General features: G+C 39.4%; 1 pseudogene; it reads right to left on the bottom strand.

Annotated features, from left to right (window-relative positions):
- Positions 1-10,285: 10,285 nt before the first annotated feature.
- Positions 10,286-23,193, bottom strand: part of LOC118839339 — a 158,581-nt pseudogene continuing 145,673 nt past the window's right edge.

Genomic DNA, 23,193 nt, shown 5'->3' with positions numbered 1-23,193 from the left:
CAAGAAGAGCTTCTTCCATTTTTTCCCATTTAAAAAGAGTAGAAGATTCATTGGCCAGCAAAGGAGTGTTTATGGGCTCCATCTAGTCTCCCAATCGTTCCATTTGCACAATAGATGACAAGTTGCACACCAGACACAAAAATGAGGTTCATATGAACTAGACCCAGCATCTCAAGGTCATCTCCCACAATATAAAGAAAATTAGAACTGGAAGGGAATTTAGTAATCATCCAATCGAACCTCTGGTTTTACAAAGGAAATTCAAACTCAAAGCAATGAAGGGACTAATTTAAGGTCACTCAGATGGAGTGGTAGACCTGGGATTCAAGCCCAAGCCTGATTTCAAATCTCTTGCACTTTCCGTGCCATCACAAGGGGTAGAAGCAGACTTGGGAAAGTGCCGATTGAGGAAAAGGAGAGTGGGAAGAATAGAGAAGAATACTGTCAGATATCACGGGAGAAGAATCCCAAAGGGGCTCCCTCCTTCTCCATCCCCTCCCAACTCCCCCTATCACTTTCACCCAGTTAACCTTGACTCTACCGGTGACCTAAGCTTAGCTCTGCGTATTTCTAGGATGTCAGAAATGCATTGGGAATTGGTTGAGCAAAGAATAAACAAACCGCACCCCCAAAGTCAGAAGGTCGGTGCTATTTTGTCCCAAAAGCTAATGGACCTAAATGGCAGTAAAATACTCATTCCTTGAGATACCCATCCCAGATGTGTAATATACAATCCCTCTTGTCATATGCTGTAGATCAAATTTGTCTTGGGTTCAAAGGTTTCTTTTAAGAGCTTTTCCTGAGGCCAAATAGAACAGAAGGTGATTGGACAGTGAAGGCCTCCTATCCGTCTGTCTCTGAGCAGAAAATATAGAGGTGGTAAATCCACCCGGAGATGGTAAATCCATATTTACAGACTACACTAAGTACATGCGTACCTGATATTAAGTCTCATGTCAAGGCTGGCCCCTCGTTGCTGTTGATGTTCAGATGTTTACACTTGTCAGGTTCCTTTCCCACATCCCTCTCCCACGGTTAACCTTGACTCCTTTGTTGACTCAATCGCATACTTTCTGCCATGTCAGGAGAAGGTTAGGAATTTATAAAGCAAAGATAAACAAACCTCCTGACCATGGTCACCAGAATGGGATTCTATTGCCTGTTGGGAATTATGAATCCGAATCAAGAGAGCAGTAATGGATGGGGGAAGGGGAGGAACTAGAAATGGGGGGGGGGGGTCAGTTAGCATGCTCACTGGGCCCTTTGGGTGGGATCTTCAGAAAAGCAAATTTTGCAGAGGTACATCCTGGCCTGTATCTAGATGGGTAGAAAGCTAGCTTTAAAGTATTAGCCTATTTCCATGTTGGATATTTGGGTGAATATGTTTCCATTTTTTGTGGTTCTTTTTCTAGGAATTGATGTACTAGATACCAACAGAATATTATTTTACTTAAACAAAAGTAATTTATGAAGAGAGTAAAAGTGGTAATTGGGAAGATAAACTAGATATGTAACAGTTCCCCTAAATTTTTATGTGTTGCATATGTGTTCAATGTTTTAGATGAGTTCTTAATAGTTTTTTTCTGACAGTACAGGGTGTCCCTAAAGTTTGGACACATAAGAAAATTGACGGCAATGTGGAGTTATTGCATCGAGTTTGCATGAATCTCACAACACGCATTAACCTTTGCATCACAAATGATGGAAATCATATTGATGATGTTATTTGTTAATATTCCAAATAAATAAAATGTGTTTGAAAATTTCATTCATTTAATTTTTTGAAAATATGCATTTTTGCCTGTGTCCAGACTTTAGGAACGCCCTGTAGAAAGAATTAATCATCTCCCTGCTGTTGGTGAAAGTTAATGGAACTTGGTGTGGTGGTGTGTGCCTATAATCCCTCTTGTTAGCTGATATGGATCCTGAACACTCTGGGTCTTAAGAGACTGTCTTCTGAATATTGGTGGTTACAAAACCTTTTCATCTGGTTTTCCACCCTTTGGTGATGTGCCTTTCCAAGCTTATGTAGGCTGGTCCTCAGGAAGTAGCTATATCTTCTATCACCAGCTGTTACTGGGGCCATATTCAATACCATTACAAGTTGGTAGGACTCGCCAGAACTTGTACTTCACGGAAAGAACTTTTATTTAACAATTGGGCCCATGAAAGCTAAGAGAACTATGCCTCTGGAGCCTGTATTACTTTTTCTAGGTTCCATTTGGTTATTTTGAGCAATCAATTATGAAAATCACAGTGTGTCCCCTTATAAAGGTCAACACTCTTTCTTATCACCAATACAATAGGAATAAAGCATTTAGTCAACACATATACACAGCATAAAGAAGAGGAAATCATATAGTAAAATCATTCCCATATTCAAAGGGTAGTTTCCAATACCATCCAAGGTGATAGATGGGCTAGAAACCTTCTAGGACAAACTCATAGGGGAGTCAAGAAACTGTCCCTGAGTGTGTGTGGATATCTGCTAAAGCCTCTCAGCTGGGTTCCAGGCCATCAGGATTCCAATGGGATCCCTGGCTTTGTGGCCTTCACAACAATGTCACTCTAAGCAATCACCCTTCTTTCTCTTTGCTCTAGAGAGATCCTAAAGTTTGCTTCTCTATCTGTCCTTGCACCTCAAGACTTCCCTTTCTGTGAAGCTCCTGTCTCTTTTCTACTTTTCCCAAGTTCACACTACTGCCTGATATGGTTCCCTCATTCTGCAAAAGACTCCTCAGAGTCTCATGTCCTGGAGTTTTCTAGGTCAGTAATAGCAGCCCTCTTTGTCTCTTCATCCTGGGCACCTGAGCATCCCTGTCCCTATTAAATTCAAGAACCCAGGGTCAAACCTATATTATGGCAAGACCCTGGAAAATAGCTCTGCTGAAAGCTGTTTCATATATAGTTAAAAAATAAGAACCATACCAGATCCTTAGGAATTTATTTTTAAATCTAAATATGTACAAACTTGCACGTAAACTCAACTTAGTGATGAGTTATTCCATGTGTCTCCTCTATGAAAGAAAAAATTGAAATGACCAGAATAACTTTCCTGCCCATTAGCTCTACCATCCCCCTTGATGCTTCCTGTGAGTTGGCATGAGTGGAATACAAGGTGGGGGGTGTTAGGGGTAGGGGGGAATCTCTCTTGCTGAGTTTCTTAGTTTAGGGCCCACTTCAGAGTTATGGGTTTCCATTTATGGAAATGTTTAGCAGTCATGCCACACATTTCATTTTGCAAATGTCAAATTCCCAGCATCCAGAAGAAGAATATTTGACAGACGGAGAAAATTGGACAGGAAGGTTTTTTGTTTGCTTTGGTTTTTGGTCACAGCCTCAGTGGGAATCAGCAACAGGAGAGCCTTGAGTCCTGCAGAGTACTTTATACCTAGTCATGGGCTTTGAAACCAATATCTGGTTCCTTGTGCCAAGTAAATTGTGCCCAGTAAAGCTCTCAGCTCTACTACTTACGCGAATTTGGGCGAATCACTTAAATTTCCTGTAAAATGAGGGAGTTGGAGTAGATGTAAGATATAAGCATAAGATGTAAGAGTAAGGTTCTTCCGTCTTTACATCTATGATTCTATGAATGTGTGAAGTTGATGGAGCCTTTGTTGATTGATTGAAACAGTAAGAGCAACTACTGAATAAATCCACCTTGCAGATAGAACTGTGTCTGTATACCCAAAGCCAGCAGTTGCTGGATTATCGGGTTTTTTAAAGTTGGTGTTATATTATTGCATTAATTATTTAATTAATTGTATTGTATTAATTAATTGTATTAATTATTAATATCCTGTGCAAGCTCAGTGGCAGCCTATACAGTCATGAATTGAGGACCAGCCAGAGTACAGAGGGGCTTATTAGGGTTGGCTACCAGGTCATAGTTATAAAAAGTAAGAACAAGAACATATTGCCTTAGGTCATAGTTCTAGTACAAGGCACATACCCCAACATCACAGACTCCTCTCCTCCCACTCAACCCTCCTTGGTCCTATTGGAAGCTCTTGTAGAGGGGTCAGGGAGAGGGTTCCGGCAGTAGTACTGGTGATAAAGGGAACTTCTGAGAGGGGGCTGAGATACTTGAGTAACTTGGAAGGTGTAGGGACTTTGTGATTTCCAGAAGGAGGTTGGTGCCCCAGGAGGGGTGAAAGAGACAAGATGATAGAAGGTCAATTCAGTGGTTGCAGATGCCTATATGGAGTGTTTTCATTGGATTTCATGGCAGGAGGACAATAAGGAAGGAAGTAGATAGGCGAGACTCCCTGAGGGGATTTCAAGAATATCATCTCTCTTGTAGGAAGGATACAAACAATTCTTACTGCTAAGATAGCTCCATTATTGGAAGAGGGGAGAGAGGAACAGAGACCTGGTTAAGAGTGAGCCCTCAGGCAGCAACTACCCCTTGTCAGTTCAGCGAGGAACTGATGGCCTCTAGAGTGAATAAATGAATTTATTCTGAACTTTTACTTCCCTCCTGAGAAGAATCTAGAGCAATTCCCAGGATCCCATCCCTCATTAGGAGAGTATGTATTCTTAGCAATTGGAGTAGAAGGATAGGGAAGGCATATCATTCCACTGGTAATTCCAAGTCGACAACATACTTTTATAATTTCCTAGTTTATTTGTTGTCCCTGGACGGTCATACTGGCAAATCATTGGGGTATTTTGTCAAGCCCTGGACAAATAAAGTATAATCCCTTGGGGATCAGGTACCTAACCCTATTACAGGGAGATAGGAAGAACACCAGGGCTTATCTTTGGTTTTAATCATCCTGAATATGGGAATCAATTACAGTGATTCTCTCACAGCCTAGGACAAAAGTTGAGCTCATACAGTCAGCATGTCAGAGATACCTCCAGGACATCAGAAAGGTCTTATCATCACAGATTCCTGTAAACCTCTCTGTACTGTGCACCATGAGTAGCCACAGAACACAAGATTACCAGGGGAAAATGCAGGCACACTTTACCTTTACACAGGTCAGCATATGAGGAAAGATACACTCACTTGTTGTTCGGTCATTTCAGTCATGTCTGACTCTTTGTGACCCCATTTGGGGTTTTCTTGGCAAAGGTACTGAAGTAGTCTACCATTTCCTTCTCCAGCTCATTTTACAGATGAGGAAACTGAGACAAACTAGGTTAAGTGACTTGCCCAGGGTCACACAGCTAGTAAAGTATGTAGGGCCAGATTTGAACTCAAGAAGATGAGTCTTCTTGACTACAAACCTGGCATTCTACCCACTATCTAACCTAGCTTCCTGGGGAAAACATCTTGAGTAAATCTTAAGTTTGGCTCATTTCTATAGTCTCCCCAAAGTGGATTGACAGGGTCTCTTCTAGAAAGGGGCTTAATCTATAAAATTAGTATGAAATATAAGATGGCTATTTATTTCCTCTACCACAAAGAAATGCTTAACACAAAAGACTCATAAGGGAGGATTGGTAAATACTTAAAACATGAAAGAGTAACCATAATACAGGACTCACAGAAGGGCCTAAGTAGATACAGAAAACACATGGGATACTCAAAGGACTCAGAAGCCCATTTCCTATTACTTGTTCTCCTGAGAGATAGGAAAGACTCCTAAGAGATCTAATGAGACTGCTGAACATATATCACATTCACCTTGATTGAATCTGAGCTATTTGAGTAAGTCATATAATCTATTATCTTCTGGCCAGCCTGGCATACACAGTTTATGCTCCTTGTAGTGGACATCTTCTCTGAGAAGGATAAAGTAGAAGGGAGAACCTCTTGCCAGGAAGCCAATACCCAGTACAAGAATTCCTGAACTTTAAACTCTCAATGTGGCAACCAAGGATGGTACCATCCATCCCACCATTACTATTCAGTCACCTGTGATCAGGGAAACAATCAAAGCAGAAACTGTGACAAGATCTAGTTTCAGATTCATCTAGACAAGTCTATGTACTCACTGGTTTATGGATATGGATACTGGATTGAGTTGGGATGGGGGGGGGGTCTTGGGAGAGGGGAGGGAGATACTTTCACCTTTCCATTGCTGGGAATCCAAGGGAGATATTAGCAAGAGACCAGAGTTTCAGTGTCATTGAAAGTGGCCAGAATGCATGCTCAGCATCCCTCCCATCATGGAGATCAAAGAGCCAATAAGGGTTTGCTACATTATCCCAAAGCATCCTAAACTTTCTGAGTCGACCCTGTGTGCAAGTCCCTTCCTAGGAATGTTTTATGAGATGATCCCTGAGGGCCCCAGACTATCAGATCACCTGCTTCTTTTCATAGTTGTTCATTTACACAGAGTAGGTACTTAATAAATGCTTGTTGAGTTGCTTGACTAGATGTAGGTAATCCCTAAAATAGTATAGATTATTCTTCTTATTCTGTGAATTTTTAGGTTATAACCTCTTATACATTCCCCATGGAGTGGAAGGGGGAGAGGCACCCAAGGGTCATCTCTACACAACAAAACAATTTCCAAGCCCAAATGAATAATAGCCTACTTATTTCAAGCAAGCCATACTTGATACAACAAGAATCTCAGTTTGATTGAATTTCATAGTTTTAATGTTTAGGATTAAGAACATTTGACCCATCTTTTACAACTGAAATCTACTTCATTTTTTCCCCTGGTCTGCTTATTAACTGATCTTCCTTTTCCCCATGAAATATTTTCTCCTATAGGCAACTCTTCATTTCTTCATTAAAATGTAGGCTTCTTGAGGACAGGAACTGTTTTTTTTTTCTTTTCACCCCCAGCATGTTTGATATATAGTCATTTCTTAATAAATCCTTATGAATTGATTGGTTGATTGAATGAACAATCAACACTCTACTCTGATTCTGTGAGAAAGATCTGCCTGCTGCTGTGCCCCTAAGTTTCTAGGTCTCTTGGTATTAGGACCTAGGGAAGCATTTTTTAATGTATACATGTAGACAGTTGACAAGTCTGGGCATAGCTTTCAGATTTCTCTTTTTTCCTCACCCTCGTTGTGGGACTTGTGAATAGTTTGAAGCGGCCTGTAGGCTCCGCACTACAAACACAGGTCTGAAAAGAGGAAGGGTTTACCTGGAACTTCTTTCCCTAGTCCCCAAATCTTCTCCTCAAGTGCTGGGTCAGAGTGCTGCAGCCTGCCCTTTTCCCGGACTACCTAATTCTAGAGTCTGCTGGTCCCTTTGTACTTAAAAAAGAAAAAGAAAAAAAAATGGAAGGGAGAGAAAATTCGAGACCAGCCTCCTAAGGAGACTGCTGACAGTTCTCTAATTACTCAGCATTGCAGGCTGAAGGTCACCCAGCTCTCCTGGCAGGGAATGAAACAGAGACCTCCCGTGGCATTGCTGGAGCAGCTGAAAAAGAGCCCCCATTCATGGCTGATTACTCGTCCTGAACTCACTGTGGCAGTGAAGCCTACCTGTCAGCCTCGTGGCAGGCTGATTAGGTTAATTAAGGTCTTGTCTACAAGTACAGTAATTAGAACTGTCAGCTGGTTAGGGGATATGAGGGAAGTAGCAGAGGGCTTTGGAAGTGCCCTGGTAAGGACCAGAAGGCTAACAGACCAGGGCGTCATTCAGTGCCCCTCCCCTCAGTCCCACCAGGGCAGCATGATTCCAGAACAGCAGACTGGAAGGAAAAAACAAAACAAAAAGAAAAAAAACCAGCAACCTCCTTGTGTTTTCTGCTGGAATTGTTTTCTACTTAAAACAGTAATCGTCCCTATAGAGAGGCTGCATCAGGCAGATTGACAGAGTGCAGGCAGAACACTAGCGTGGGGGCAATCTCGGAAATCCTGCTTGCTCTTTTCATAGAAAGAGTTCATTTGTCAGCCACATGGGCATTGTCATGGGTGCCCATCTTGACAAGAAGCTACTGGAGACAAAAGTACAGGGACAGTCACAGAAAAGACCTGTACTGTGGCTGCCAGCAAGGATCCTAGGAATTTTCTTTGGCTTGGACAAAAAGCCCTCACCCCATAGCCAGGCTTATACATTAGAGAGAGTAGGAGGTGATTCATATGGTGTGATTTTCAGGACAATGAGATGATTCCCCTCACAAAAATCACCTGCAACCTAGCTAAGTGATGCCTGAAATTCTGCCATTTGAGATTCATTCCTTTCAATTAAGACTTCTGGAACCTGTTACACTAAAGCCCCAGCTGGGGGTAGAATGGAGTGTAGCAGACAAGTTCTTATTGATTACTTATTCCTTAATGTGATCACTTGCACTTTACCAAATTGGGGTGGGGGCAGACCACCAATTCCCTGCCTTAGAGGAGATGAAAGGGCAATGGCTGGCTATGTGTTAAGGCTTGGATCTGACTGAAATCTATTGCAAGAGAATAAAATATAGTGCCAGGGCAGGGGGGCAGGGACAGAGCTAGGTGCAGGAATGCGGCAAGTGAGAAAACAGGCAGGAATAAAAACAAAACTCAAGCCAGATTGAAAGGAGCGAGATACTGAAAGAATTGGCTTAAACAGGACAAGACAGCTAGGTGGTACAGTAAAGAGAGCACTGGACCTGGAATCAGGAAGACTTGAGTTCAAATCCAGCCTCAGATGCTTATTAGCTATGTGACCCTGGACAAATCACTTAATCTCTCTAACTCTTAGTCAAAATGGGAATAATATAGAGCCTGCCTCTCAGGGTCGCTGTGAAGATCAAATGAAGGTAATATTTGTAAAGCGCTTTGCAAACCTTAAAGCGCTCTGTAAGCTGCAGTTATTATTAAGACAGTCAAAATACGAGAGCCAGACGCTGGGAATGAGAAAGTCAAAAGCACAGGAAGCTCAGTCAGCCTTGTTAGAGACAAGGGGTTGAATGACATGGACAACTTTTTTATATGTGATGATGGCACTTTTGTATAAATTATAGAGAACATAAGAAGCTTTTGTTTTGTTTTCATTCTCTATTGCTTTATATGTTTCTTAGGGTCTACGTCTAGGAAGGATCTTAGAGATTATATAGTCCAAACATGCACTTTACAGAGGAGAAAGCCTGTGTAGAGAATTTAAGAAACTTTACCAAGGACAGACAAGTAGTGTGTGCCTGAGCCAATATTCAAACCTTTCTCATCTCACTCCAAGCCACTGCATTACTCAACCTCTGTTTGTGATCAAGTGGAGGAGTGGACAGCACCGCAACAAGAAAAACCAACCCCATTCGATTCGCTGTGTGCAGGCCAGAGGGCTCGGTGCTGTGCGAGAGAAATCACTTAGTTAAGATACAGTCCCTGTACATACATGGAACACGTAGTCCATTAAGTAGTAATCATTACCCAGTAGTTGTTAAAATGCTCAATGAGGGTTGAATGGTTGAATTTTGATGTGATAAAGACACAAAAATGTACACTGGAGTGTGCAATAAGTATGCAAGTATTTCACATCAAAGTCGTTTAAAGAAGACGCACAGTACCTCAGGACACCTGGGAATCACAGAGAGCAGTGAACCCAGCTCCCAACTGAAAGTGCACATTTAACTTGTCAGTCAATAGGAAAGAATGGAAATATTAGACTGAAGCAAAAAGCAAAGGGGGAAAATGGAAAGGAAAATGTTAAAACTTGCTGAGGCAATAAGCGGACAATTCAGTTTCCATCTTCATTTCATGATTATAAGGGAGCATTTCACAACCTTTGACTGCCAGAATTGTGCAGCCTCTAACAGAGGCACATCTGAGCAAGAAGGGAGAACATCAAGGGTATTGTCAAAGACCGGTCATTGTAACGGCCACCACACTGTCATACCCAGGATGGCTGCTAGTGCAAGTTCTTTTATCTGCTCTACTAAGGAAAGACAGCTGTTTCGGGGATCAACAATCTTTCTTTTTTTTCAGAGTGTTTAAAAAGTTTATTAAATTTCATTACCTATTCTGCTGCAAGGTTGAAGCCTCATCTGTATAAAATAGCTTCAGCCAAGCAGTTTGTTAAAAAATTAAGTTGGTATTATACTGCGTCTGACACCATTCAGTTAACCAATCTCAGTAAATTATTCCCATGGACAGAAAGCCAAATGTATTTTGAATAATATTAGTAATGGATGAAGTTGGCCATTACATTACTGATTTAAGGCTTTTTACAGATAAAATTCTAGCTCTGAAGTACATGGTCTTAAAATCCATTTTTACCACACATGATGCAATGAATTCAGAACTAGAGAGACACTAACTTGAAATTACAAGGAAGAAGTTGTGCAAAAGGTGCAAATAGCAAAAAGCATTTTTATCCAGTCATTTCTGAGTAGTTAAGATTTTATTCCATGCCATGGTGTTGTTTCAGAAGTGTTAAAATTGCTAACCCTCCATATACCACTAGTTTAGGACAAAACTATACTGGGCTGTATTCTTATGCTAATTTATTTGGGGATCCAGTGTTCAATCCTCAATAGATTTTAGGTATCTCTCATATGCATCCTCACTCATCAGCTCATCAAGTTCTGATGGGTTGCTCAGAGTCATCTTGATCAGCCAATCATCTTCATAACAAGATTTGTTGACAAGTCCTGGGTCTTCTGCAAGAGCTACATTAATTTCAGTTACTTCTCCTGTTAGTGGAGAATAGAGTTCACTGGCAGCTGTCACACTTTCCAAAGCTCCAAACTCATCTTGTTTGTTCAATTTTGTTCCAACTTCTGGAAGACTACAGTAAACTATATCTCCCAATGCTTCCTGTGCAAAATTGCTGATTACCACTGTTCCAATACCATTTTCAGCTGATATCCATTCATGCTTGTCTGTGAACTTTCGAACGGCGAGTTGCAGGGCGCTGGTGCAGAGGTCCCAGGAGGCCGCGGCCACTAGGAAGGGAGAGGAGCATGGGCTAGGGTGGGCCCGGAGGCGCACTGGGGTGGCTGTGAGGGAGACCAGGGACCCAGGGGTCTCAGCCCCGACCACCACCCACAAGGACGAGGCCACGGCTCACACGCTTCTGGCCCGCTTGCAGCACCATCTTCTCCAGGGGTGGAGCAGCCCAGGGACCAAATGCTCCTAGGCTGGAGGCTGGAAGAGGACCAATCTTTCTTTTTTAATCACATAAAATACAAACACAGGAAATACTTAGAAGAGAAATAAAGACCAGCAATAAAGACCAGGGCTCTACTGCCTGAATAAAAGCTTTACATCCACCACTGGATCAAGAGAGCCTTTACCTCTGAGGAGTCGGGGAGCTCTGAACATACGGCCACTCAGGATCTCGACCAGGGAATCACAATATCTTTCTCATAAGCGAGCCCCAAAGCAAAAACTCACCTCTCACAATATATACTCTTTAGTCTCAGTGCCTAATTAGAAATTAACAAAAGGTGTGTAAGCTTTCCCATAAACAAGCAAGCTTCCCTTAGTGGGCTCCATATGAGGCCTATTGATGGGTGGGGAAGATCTTATTCCCCATTTACCTTATAGTCATTGACATTGACAGAGTCATCCTTGCTCAAACCCTCTTTTGTTCTCTCAGTCCAAGACTTTAAGGAGTTCATAGAATGGCCTGCAATCCAAGATCATTTCTCCTCCACCCTTAGGGACACTTACATCCAACACAGTAGAATACAGAGGCGTACAGAGAAAGCCAGAAGGAACAAAATAATCCCAAAGTTATACTGCACCACCACAAACTCTCTTGTTCTCCCATCCTCAAGGTTTATCATCACTGCAACTGAACTATATTGGACCAGCTAAAAGCAAAATCAGCCAAAGGCTCTGGCTCTTCCTGATTTTACCTACTAGCAGCCTCAGATTGGGGAAAAGATTGATATTGTCCTCAGGGCTATTCCCCAAAGCTGCCTCTTGCTGGCCCAGCAACTAAGGTGCCCTGTTTTTTTTTTTTTAGTCAGCCAGTGCATAAAAATTTATTAGGAAATTACTATGTGCCAGGCATTGTGCTAAGTGTTGGAAATACCCAGCCCCTATCTCCCCTAAAATATGTTCCTTGTTTTCAAGAAGTTTACATTCTAATGGGACAGACAACATGTAAACAAAAATGTAGACAGAAGATATAAATATAGGGTTGTTGTTGTTTGTCCTTCATTCTCAAAGAGGACCATGACATCAGGAAGGTGATGCCATGACAGTCAAGTGAATTGGATTTAAGTGAGGAAGAGCTGTGCAAAGTCACCAGCCTCACTCTCTCCTCCAGAGACATTTGGGTCCAGTGGAGAGAATAGATAGAAGGTAATTGGAGAGAGATGGCACTAGCAGTGGGTGGTGCAGTGGAGGGGCTGGGAGGACGGGAAAGGCCTCCCTCAGAAAAAAATTATTTGAGTTAAATCTTGGATGCTTGCCTATCAACCAGCCACCATCTCCTTTTACCACAACTGATCTTTGACCACTTTCCTTTATTGTATACTTCTTTTATTAATTGGGAAAAAGAAACAAACATGGTAGAATCATGGATTTATGAATACAAAATGAACCTAGGGATTTACAATTCCATATTACTTATGTACGGGTTCTTAACATGGAAACAATGAACCTGGCTTTTTTATATTTTGACAATTATACTTCAATGTAATTGGTTTCTTTTGGAATCCTATTCATTTTATTTTATAGGTTTGAAAGCATTATTCTGAGGAGGGGTCACCAGACTTCCAAAGGGGTGCATAACAAAAGTTCAGGATCTCTTCTGGGGTGGGGGAGGGAAGGGAGGGAAGGAAAAAAAATTGGAACTCAAAATTTTTTAAAATGAATGTTAAAAACTGATTTTACATGTAATTGGGGGAAAATATTATTTGAAAAAGGAATCTCTTCCCTATACAATTCTTTTAAAAATTCCCCTTACAAATACACTAATAAATTGATAGAAGCATTATTTAACAATTTAAACACAAAAAATTTTAGACATTAGTTGCATATAGGATCCTATGAGTATGTTTTATTGAGTTAATAAGATAAGAATAAGTTTGTCAACTGACTCCATTTTATTTGAAGTTTTCAATATGTGATTGAGTTGTTCTGAATACTTTCTTTTTCCATAAGTTGTTTTCAAATAATGAGATAAGCATTTTTGTAGTATGATCTTAGCACAGTGTAAGAGTAAGAGTTTTATAAATGCTTGTTGACTTGACTTGGTTGGGGCTTGGACAGTGCAATAAGACAAAAAACATCTTTGTTCTGTTTCATTTTGCCATCTCCAAGATCCATGAGGCTTGCTTATAGCTGAGCTTTTCCCATTTTTTTTTTTTTTTGCTTCTGGAGATTTCTGTGCACTATGCAATAGGCTCAATCTTGCCAGTTTTAAAGACATAGGTGCTTATCAAAAGAAGGTACCCCAACCCATGTGGTAGGGGATGCAATAGAAACCATGTTACAAAAACTGGGCATGCCCCGAAAGCCTGGGTTATATGAAATTTAACAGGATAATAATAAAATTACTCTGTGTCTTCTTCTGAACATTTGGTTTTCTTTCATGTATTTTTGATGTTTTATTGATGCTCTTTTCTTTCTTTTTTATTTTTACATCTCTATCACTACCAGCTAATACACATTTCACACCCATAAGTGAAAGCCCTCCCTTGGAATAAATAACTCTGCATATGGAGAGAATTTTTAACTCCGTGTATTCTTGAATCCAGATCAATTCTCACTCAACTCTTTGGGTTTGGGTTAAGTCCACTCCTCAGCTAGTCCATGAAGTTTACTTTTGTTATCATCAGGCTAGACTCAGTTTCAGACTAACCCTTGGTCACATCTCCTCACATACATGTTCTTTGATAGGATCTGGGGAGTCCAGAGTCTCTAGACTGAACCATACCATTGGACCTATTATAGAATAATTCAAACCCTCTTAAAGAGTTTAAAATCAACTCAAACCTCCCTGAGTATCTAGAACTAAAGGGTCATTTGACTTGATACACTTTACTATGTGTTGGTCACCAACTGACCTCACCTTCCTTCTACCTGAGGCACATGGGGGGAACAATGAAGGAAAAGAAGAAAGGAGGAAAGAGGGAAAAGGGAAAGGAAAGGAAAGGGGAAAGGAAAGGGAAGGGAAGGGGAAAGGAAAGAATGAGACAAAAGTGAGAGATACACTCTGCATCAGTTCATAATACCCAAAATCCTCTGAAATTTTCTTTTTCATCATTTCTTATGGTACAATAATATTCCATTCCATTCCCATACTACAATTTGTTCAGCCATTTTGTAGCTGACAGGCACCCCTTCCTCTTAGATTCTATATCTTTGTTTGTGTTTTTCCCCCCTTTACCTCCTTATATCACTTTCCTAGACCTCAATCTGAGTCCAGAATTCCTACAGCTCTGTTCTGATACTAACAGAAGCCCTTAATCTGTTTTTTTTTGCATTACAGACCCCTTTAGCAATGAAGCTTAATACTACTGTGGCTTGTTGCCTGCATTTGTAATGAAAGGAAATGCTAAATTTCAATTTGAGTTTAGTGAAAATAAAGACATATATGTATATATATATATATATATATATATATATATATATATATATATATATATACACACACATATATACATATGTATTTTTCCCATCCAAATTCACAGATTCCCTGAAATCTATTCATGAACTCCAGGTTAAGGGCCCTTGCTGTGTGGGGATTACACTGTGTTCTTTTTGCCCCTAGGTAATCTTAATGTTCTCCCTTCATGAATAATTGATATAGCGAGAGAAATGATCACTAATAACCAATTAATATCAGGGGGAATTCAGGTTGTTTTCCTTTCCTATTTCCTCATGTAGAGATTAAGCCAAAGCAGCCTCTGAAGGATAGGGCTGCTTATGAAACTGGGTTAACATTCTCCTCAGTCTTGGATGCGACCCCAACCAACTGGGAAAGCTTATTTCTTATTAAAGGGTAAAGAGGATCTAATCTAGGTAAATTCAAGTCCATTGTTCGACAAAGTAGTCTGGGTGGAGGATAGATCCTTTTATATAGATTGCTGGAGATAGAATGATCTGGATGTGGAGGTAAGTTTCTTTGTCCAAAAGTGACATGAACAGTCACCTCTCCAGCCCCTCATTAGAATAAGCCCACCTCTCATAATACTATTCATTTTTTTCATTATTTGTTAACCAGTCAGAGTTGATTTCTGCCTGCTGGGAACACCCACTCTTCCAGGGGTATTTAAGCATTATTCTCCAGGAGGGCATCTTTGGCTTCCAGGAAGGCTACTGACCTCATTTTATTGATTATTTGCTTGCCATAATTAATAAACTGGTTATAATTAGCCAGAAATTATTTCTCCTGGACTTTTCATTCAATACAACAGGGTTATTTGGAGACATTTCCTTAATCTTCTGAGGTAACAATATGGAAAGAAAGTGATGTTCTCCAATAAGGACTTGAAACATAGTAGGCACTTTATAAATAAATGTGTATTGATTGATTCATTGGTTATCCGAGACAAAACATTGGGCAAAATGCTTTATAAGTTTAACTCAATGTATTCTTTACTCTGCCTTTTCCCTACTAGCGAATATTATTATTTGGAATTCTACTTGAAAAGTCACAGCTCCAGAGGCTATTGCATTTTTTGGAAGTTCAGAATAAGCAAAGCATATGTCTGGAAAAGTTCTATTTGCAAGAATCCTCTTCCTATTTAAAGCACACAGCATAACCAGTGTCCATGAGTATGAAATGCCACAATATCTCCTAAGGCTGATGTAAACCAAATTGCTGGGCTGATGTAAGGGCAAGTGAAGTGGGACTTTTTTACTGTTTTTTTTTTTCCTTTTGGAGTGCTTCTCAGTATCAAGACAATCGAGCACCTTTGATTGAATCTTGCCTTTGTTTTGTCGGAAGGCCCTTTTGCTAATAAGGTCACAAGAGGTGTGAAGCCCTCAAGAGGTGTGAAGCACTCTGACCCTGAAGAAGTGTATATATACTCTAAGGTTAACATTTTGTTTGGGGCTTACTCACTGGAAGAGTATCATGTGATTTGACCAGATGAGACTCTGGGTAGCCATTAAGGAGCCCCCCAGCTTTGAAAACCTAGATGTTGGTGTTTATCTCTCTCATAATTGTATGTATTGCCACGGTCAGACAGAAACCTATCTGTTGTTTTGTGTTATTTTTATCTGCTTGTAATTTCTGTTTGTATTTTCTCTAAAGTTCAGGGTGTTGACTTTTCCCCTTGAATCAAGTGAATGATATATGTATGCTTAATTAAAGTGAGATTGTAAACCCCTTAAAGTTGCTTTCCTTAGAGAAGCAGACCAAAGAATCTGTGCTAGCAGCCCTCCTGTGTGCCAGTGTTATTGGTCTTACACAGCCACAGTAGTGGCAAGTAGCATTGTTGTTACAGCTGATGTTCCTTGATCTTGCTAATAAGCATTTATATTATGCTTAATATACATAAAACACATGGCAGGACACATCACACTGCACCCTTTGAAGAATTCAGGAGGAAGCCATAGAATTCTAAAAGAAAACTTGGGTGAGGGAAAATAGAAACAATGTTATGTGAGAGGACACCAGTGAAATCTCAAAGAGTTGTTGAGAGTGAGCTCTGTTGGTCCATCAGACTGAAGTAGTTGTTGCATGAACTCCTAATTGGGCTCTTCTTTCTACTTATTGGATCATAAAATCAGAGATCTACACCTGGAAGAGGCTTAACTTCAAGCCTTTCTAATCCAACCTCCCAATTTCACAAATGAGGAAAGTGGTGGCCAGACAAGTGAGGTGATTTCCTCAAGATTATACAAGTAATTAGTGTTAGAGCCAAGAGTTGAACCCAGGGAATCTGCCTCCAAACCCAGGGGTCTCTTAACTCAAGAAGGGTCAAGAGAGCAATTGAGTCTCTGAAAATTCCCCCCTCCCCCCCAAAATTGTCATATTTGGAAACTGTTGGCTTTCGTCTGGTCAACCAAAAGCTATATTTTGTTGTCAGTATAGGGCAGAGATTTCCACACTGGCCACAGTTAAAGGATTTCTATATACCTGCACATACATTTGTAATCTCATAAGGCTAAAATAACTTTTATGGTATCATGTTGAAGTGCACCTCCATCTTCTTATAGGAGTATTTTTCTTAAGACCTCCAGCAATGGATGTTCAGTAATACTTTCTCTTAGCAACACATTCTCATGCTGACTTAAGTTCACTACCTGAATATTTCATAGGTGGTATATTTGTTTGTATCCTTGCACTATCACTCAAGCCAAGGTTCTTGTTCTTGTCCTCTGTCAGGATTTAGAACAGCAGTTACCATCCTCACCTGGAACACCAGACTTCATCTATTTAAAGATCCAAGGTAAGTGATGAGATGGTAAGACAGAAGTTAGTTGTCTTCAACAAGTACAAGTCACTGCAAACCCAAACAAGTATTGGAATCACGAAAGGCAAGTATAATTATTGAGATGCTGTTCATAAAATACCTTGGGGAGAGGAAAGGAGCCAAAATATTGGAAAAAAGACAAATGTCCTCTTTTTTTAAAAGAGGGAAGAGGGTTAGGATCATAGATTTAAGATGGAAGGGACCCTAGAGGTCATCTATCTTGTACAACCTCTCTCATTTTTCAGATGAAGAAACTGAGACCTAGAGAAGTTAAATGCTTACCCAAAGTCAGGTCACACATTTAGTAAATGTTGGAGCTAGGTATAATAACCCCAAATCCAGTCTTTTTTTCCCATTACCGTTCACTTATTAAAAAAATTACATAACAAATAAGCTATTATTAAAGAAAAAGCTATTATTAAAGAAAAAGATTGTATATGATTCTTTGTCATGCTATATACTTGGCTTATCCAACTTACAGCAGTAGACTGAAATCTGATTAAAACATCTCTGAAGCACATGATACGTTCAAAATGTCAGGAAAAGCTATTTCTCCTAATAAAAAGAGCAATGTAAGTTGCAAAATCACTTGAGGAAACAAACAAAAGAGACAGAGATAGACACAGAGACAGAGGTAGACACAGAGACACAGAGAGAGACACAGAGAGACAAAGACAGAGAGACACAGAAACAAAGACAGAGAAAGAGACAGAAACAGAAACAGAGAAGATAGGCAGCAAACCTGTATTCCTGGCAAATTTCTAGAACATATTATCAAAGGGATGCCTTGGAACTATTTAGAAAGTAATCAGAAGTAGTCAGAAGGGGCACACTACAATAAATTAAAATTTAAAATATAAAGGGACATGAAAATAAGAAGATATTATACATGGATGGTGTTCAAATTAATTTAAAACAAAAAAAGGAGAGTTTCTCTTGTTCCATCAAAGTGAAATTTGTTAGCACAAAAAAGGAGACTTGGCCCCCAGAGCAAATAACCTTTTTGTTGAGATGTTCATCTAGCTCTACTCATTTGTGAATTCATAGTTAAATAGCTAATCTGGCTCTACCATGTATAATTTACTCCATCTTCAATTCCACAGGTACAAATCCCTTGCCTGCATCAAAATTATTCTAGGTTCCTAAAAAAGATCTAACAACAGGGAGATTGGATTAGGACACAGGAAGGAAAAAGGTGATGGCTTTAGATTCAAATCTTGCCTCTGCTACTTATTATCTGTGGACAAGTCATGTATCCTCACTAGGCTTTCCTCGTTTGGGAGATGAGGGGATTAAACTAGATAGCCTAGCTCTGGAGTCATGATCCCATGAATTCTTTCTTTTTTTCAAGATTCAGCTCCTGTGCTACCTCTTCTAAGAAGCCTTCCCTGACCCCCTTATTTAACAATAGTTAGTGCTTTTTCTCTTCTCCAATTTATCTTGAATTTATTCATCTGTGTTCATGGTGGTATCTTTCCAATAGAATGTAAACTCCCTGAGGGCAAAGACTCCTTGGTTTATTTTTTTTTCTTTGTATCCCTAGCACCCAGTACCACATCTTGCATATTAGTAGGCACTTAAACTGTCTTATAAAGCAGCAGTCATCAAAACTACTTGGTACTGGCTAAGAAACAGAGCGGTGGATCAGTGGAATAGGTTAGGTACACAAGATGCAACAGCCAATGATTATAGTAATCTGCTCTGTGATAAACCCAAAGACTCCAGCTTCTGGGATAAGAATTCACTATTCCACAAAAACTACTGGGAAAACTGGAAAACAGTATGGCAGAAACTGGGCATAGACCAATATCTTACACTGTATACCAAAATAAAGAATTTATGACCAAACAAGAGATAGAGAGCATTACAAAATGCAAAATGGATAATTTTGATTACATTAAATTGAAAAGTTTTTGTACAAACAAAGCCAATGCAACCAAGATTAGGAGGGAAGCCGAAAACTGGGATAGAATTTTTACAACTAGTGTCTCTGATAAAGGCCTCATCTCTAAAATATGCAGGGAACTGAGTCAAATTTATAAGAATACAAGTCATTCCCCAATTGAGAAATGGTCAAAGGATATGAACAGGCAGTTTTCAGAGGACTAAATTAAAGATATCTATCATCCTATGAAAAAATGCTCTAAATAACTATTGATTAGAGAAATCTAAATCAAAACAACTCTTAGGTACCACATCTCTCCTTTCAGACTTGCTAACATAACAACACAGGAAAATGATAAATGCTGGAGAAGATGTGAGAAAATTTGGACACTAATGCATTATTGGTAGAGTTGTGAATTGATCCAACCATTCTGGAGAGCAATTTGGAACTATGCCCAAAGGGCTATAAAAATGTACATACCCTTTGACCCAGCAATACCACTTCTAGGGCTGTATCCCAAAGAGATCATACAAGTAGGAAAAAGGATCCATATGTTCAAAAATATTTATAACAGCTCTTTTTGTGGCGGCCAAGAATTGGAAATCAAGGGGATGCTCATCAATTGGGAAATGGTTAAACAAGTTGTGGTAAATGAATGCAATGGAATACTACTGTGCTATAAGAAATGAGGAGCAGATGGACTTCATAATAACCTGGAAAGACTTATATGATCTTATGCTGAGTGAGAGGAGCAAAGCCAGGAGAACATTATACATGATTACAGACACACTGTATCTGTGATGACTAACTTTGATAGACCTGGCTCTTCTTATCAATGCAAGATTCTAAGACAGCTCCAAAGGACTCATGATGGAAAAAGCTATCCACATGCAGAGAAGGAATTACAGAGTCTAAAAGCAGATTGATGGCAAACTATTTGCTCTCTCTTTTTTTCCCTTTTTTGGTTTTGTTTCTTCTTTCTCATGGCTCATCCATTAGTTATAATTCTTCTTTACAACTTGACTATTGTTAAAATAAATTTAATGTGAAAGTATCGTAGAACCTATATCAGATTCATGCAGTCTTGGCAGGGGGAGAGGAGAAGGAGGGGAAGAAAATTTGGAACTCAAAAACTTGTGGAACTAAGTGTTGCAAGCTAAAAATAAAAATAAATTAAAAATATTAGTAGGCACTTAACATTTACTGAATTTATTACTCTGACTTAAGATTATCTTGAGAATTTAGGTATGAGGTACAAATATAGCTTAACTTGAAAAAATGTATTTTATTTGTGAACAATTGAATCTACCTCCGCATGCCTGAGTAATCAGTTTGTTGAAAAGTACAATACTGAAATAAAATGATTTCAAGATTTCATTTCAAGAAGCTGGAATATATGGTATTGTTCTCCTATAAACAAGGCACTTAATATCTGGAAATGAACAGATCTTGGGGTTGCTTTTAGTTGGAGATCTGTTGGTCCAAATCAGTCTTGCTCAGAAAGCAAGAAAAGATGAGTGTGATGGATGGACTGAAGGGAGTTAAAAGGGGAGAAAATAAGTTTTCTAAAGCTTCTTTCTCTACCCCTACAGCTGAAATTTTAAATTTCAACATAAGCTATGAGGCAACTGTTCAGAAGGGGAGGGTCTGGTTGTAGCTGAAGGTCATCCAAAATAGCATATTTAAGAAAGATAATGCACAAGGAGATGACGAAGTCCAAAGTGTTTAAAAACAGAGCCATTATCACAGTCAGTGACAAGAAAGAATACACCCACACCCAGCATTGGCATCACTATTCTAGTAGAACAGCTGCAGCATGAATGCAGAAACAATACAGACGTTGCTTGTGGATGAGATCCCACTCTATCCATTGTTTCCTTTTCTGGTGTTTCTAAGTCATCTCAACTCAGAATTTTCCCATCTTCAACTAACAACTTTCCCAGGCTTGCTGAGGGATGGGGGAAGGGGAGCTTCAGGTCAGAGCAGAGCCTATCTATGTCAAGTTGAATAAACCAATTCAGAACATTTTGCAGATTGTTCTTTTTCCCTTTCCTCAAGTGGATTGTTATATTCAAGTGTTTCAAACTATGCATTGAATCTCTTCTCAACTAACTATGGTTGTTGTTGCTAGATGGCACCATGAATAGAATGCTGGGCCTGGAGTCAGGAAGACATCTTCTTGAGTTCAAATCTAGCCTCAGACACTTACTATCTGTGTGACCCTGGACAAGTCACTCAACCCTGTTTGCCTCAGTTTTCTTAATTAAGAATTTCTTCATCTGTAAAATGAGCTGGAGAAGGAAATGGCAAACCACTCCAATATTTTTGTCAAGAAAACGCCAAATGAGGTCATGAAGAGTTGGACACAACTGAAATCACTGAAGAACAACGACTCCTCAGAGTGGATCTAAAATCTTTTCAGGGATCACTTTATTCTTTGAATCTGTATTTCTTGTTCCTAGCAAAGTGCCTGCCACGTAGCTGGCATCTGAAAAATTCCCATTGAGTAATGAATTCTCTGTACCATAAGCATTCCCAGAAAGATTGAGAGAATGATTTGAAAGGAGGGATGCCCAATTGCTAGTATCTGACTGGATCAAACAAGTATTAGCCGATACATGTTGAAGGGAGACTTCATGTAAAACAGAGGCTGAAACAGATATAGAAGAATGTCAACAAAACAATTTCAAGAAACATCCCTCGTGTTATAACACCTAAAACACCAAATTCTCATTATTTGCTTCTATGGAGCAATTGTATTTTAAGGGATGCTTTCTTTGTGATTGTCTATAAGAAAATTACATTTTTTACTGAGGACAGGGTAGATGTCTTCAAGTATTTGAAGGGCATTGATATGGAGGAGAGATTAGATTTGTTCTACAAGAGGGTAAAATCGTGACTAGTGGTCAGAAATTGCAGAAGGACAGATTTAGACTCCATATGAGGGATAATTTTATTACAAGTAGCTAACCAAAAGTGGAATGAGTTATCTTATGCAGTAGCAAGCCTTAATCATTAGAAGTCTTCAAACTTCTACTGGATTTCCAGTTATCATGTATTATAGAATTTTTGGTGAGGGAAAGATTTGGACCTATGATAACCATCACTCAGTTATAGTCCATGATGCAATTTTTATATGGCTAATTTTGAGGCTAACATTAAAAGAAATAGTTCCTTTCCCTTACTTAGGGTAATAAAATTTTAATGTTCAATTCTGGGCAATCTCACCACTGTAACTCAGTGGTAGAGCTAACTCTTTGAAGAACTATTCTTTTCTCAATTTTTGTCCAAAGCATTTCTTTGTTTAATTTTATTTATGTATTTCATTTTATATTACCATTTATGAAGGTGCTCTTCCTCCTCCATCCAGAAAATCATCCTTTGGGGGTGGGGAGAAGGAAACAAAAATAATAATTTTTTAAAAAGAGAAATTTTCAACAAAACTCTAACCCATTGAGAGAGACTATGTCATATTCTAAACCAATACTTCTGGGGACTTGCAAAGAAAGGACTTGTATTTGTTCTGAAAAACTTCCATGTTTTGGACAAGATAGTATTCTTCTTTATGGTCAACATTCTACCAAGGTACTTTGATAAAATCAAACCTCATACCAAAGATGTATTCACGGTCAACAGCCATGCTATGTAATGAGACACCATATTAAAAAGTGTATTAACTAAATGCCTATCTGATTGTAAAGTGAATAAAATCCTTCAGGAAAAAATGAAATCTAGTATAATTCATCTTCTCCCATGTGTAACATGTTTCAATGGGATTGGTATACACATTGTCATTAGTACTAGTACTAGTAACCATCTTTAGCTTTGGACTCCTATTTTCATTGCCACCTAGTCATTAGAAATATCAGGGACAATTTTTAATCCAGGAAATGAATGGTATTTGCTTCTGTATGTAATGAAGGTGCTGTGGTAGCCGGATACTAGATGGGCCTATGTGAGCTATCAGGACCATGGATAGAGATGACTGCCAATCAATCCAATACCATGCTCATAATGCTGTTACCCCTTCTGAATCCTTTTTGCAGGGGTATAACTTATTAACCTCTGGAGCAGTCTACACACACACACACACAC

The sequence above is a fragment of the Trichosurus vulpecula genome, chromosome 1 (genome assembly GCF_011100635.1).
Source record: "Trichosurus vulpecula isolate mTriVul1 chromosome 1, mTriVul1.pri, whole genome shotgun sequence".
NCBI lineage: Eukaryota > Metazoa > Chordata > Mammalia > Diprotodontia > Phalangeridae > Trichosurus > Trichosurus vulpecula.
Note: the sequence above shows the minus strand (reverse complement) of the source record. Positions and strands in the feature narration are given on the sequence as shown.